The 1,110-nt window shown below is 27.2% G+C and overlaps 1 non-coding gene across 1 annotated transcript; it reads right to left on the reverse strand.

The window, feature by feature from the left end:
- Positions 1-317: 317 nt before the first annotated feature.
- On the reverse strand, positions 318-421 carry LOC133091553 (U6 spliceosomal RNA). Its single transcript, XR_009700898.1, has one exon. It is a non-coding gene; the product is annotated as a U6 spliceosomal RNA (small nuclear RNA).
- Positions 422-1,110: the final 689 nt, after the last annotated feature.

Below are 1,110 nucleotides of genomic sequence, written 5' to 3' on the forward strand. Positions count from 1 at the left end.
TGTCATGGGTGTATAAATAAAATGAGTAAAAATGTAAGGATTATCAACAAAAGTTAGAAAGTTAAAACAGAATTTCTCCATATATTATTGCATATTCCATAATTTAACATTGCCAAATGAAATAGGAGATAAAGTTATCATAAAACCCCTTATACATTTGAATTTTATTTTCAATCAAAAATCTTGGTAGGTAATTCGTGTAACCATTTTTATTATTGATAGATAATTGAAATTAATTTAAATTTAACTTTTTTTTAAAAACATCTTTATTGGAGTATAATTGCTCTGCAATGGTGTGTTAGTTTCTGCTTTATAACAGAAATGTGGAACGCTTCACAAATTTGCGTGTCAGCCTTGCGCAGGGGCCATGCTAATCTCTGTATCGTTCCAATTTTAGTATATGTGCTGCCGAAGCGAGCACTAAATTTAACTTTTACATTGTAAAGTAAATAGTTGGACTGACTACTGGTGAAAGATTGAAGATAGAGTTTGAAAATAAATAATAAATTTATGAAGATTATTTTAAATTCAGTTTAAAATTATAAAAATGAAAGTTTTAAAGTTATGAGGCAACATCTTTCTTATTTTAGAAAGAAAGTAAAAATAAATATTCTGAGTTTCTCACTGTGGCTTTAAAATATCTTCTTTCCTTCTAGTCAATATAACTTTTAAGACTGGCTTTTGCTACTAAGACTGGCTTTTGCTACCATGAGTGCTAATAAAGTAAAACATAAAAACAGTTTAGGTTGCACAACCCATTTTTAGTAGCATTATTGTCAACCCAATCTAGATGAGTTAAAAAACAAAAAGCACATGCATTTGTCATGTTAAAATTTTTTAATATTGAAAAATACAGTATTTATTAAAGTGTCCATTTAATATAAGTAATCACTTAATATGGGGAATCACTCTAAAAATCAGGGTGTAATAGCAACTCTATTAATTATACTCATATAGTCAATAAACAATGTATACAGTTGTGTCATTTTCCTATTTTTGTTTATATTTTTAGACTATTAAAATGTAGTTTCATGTCTTTTGAATCTAGCAATATGAAAGGAGGTTGCATTTTGTAGATCTCTTTTTTTCTGCTAGTTCATTTTTTTTATT

Source organism: Eubalaena glacialis, chromosome 4 (genome assembly GCF_028564815.1).
Source record: "Eubalaena glacialis isolate mEubGla1 chromosome 4, mEubGla1.1.hap2.+ XY, whole genome shotgun sequence".
In the NCBI taxonomy this organism is placed as follows: Eukaryota; Metazoa; Chordata; class Mammalia; order Artiodactyla; family Balaenidae; genus Eubalaena; species Eubalaena glacialis.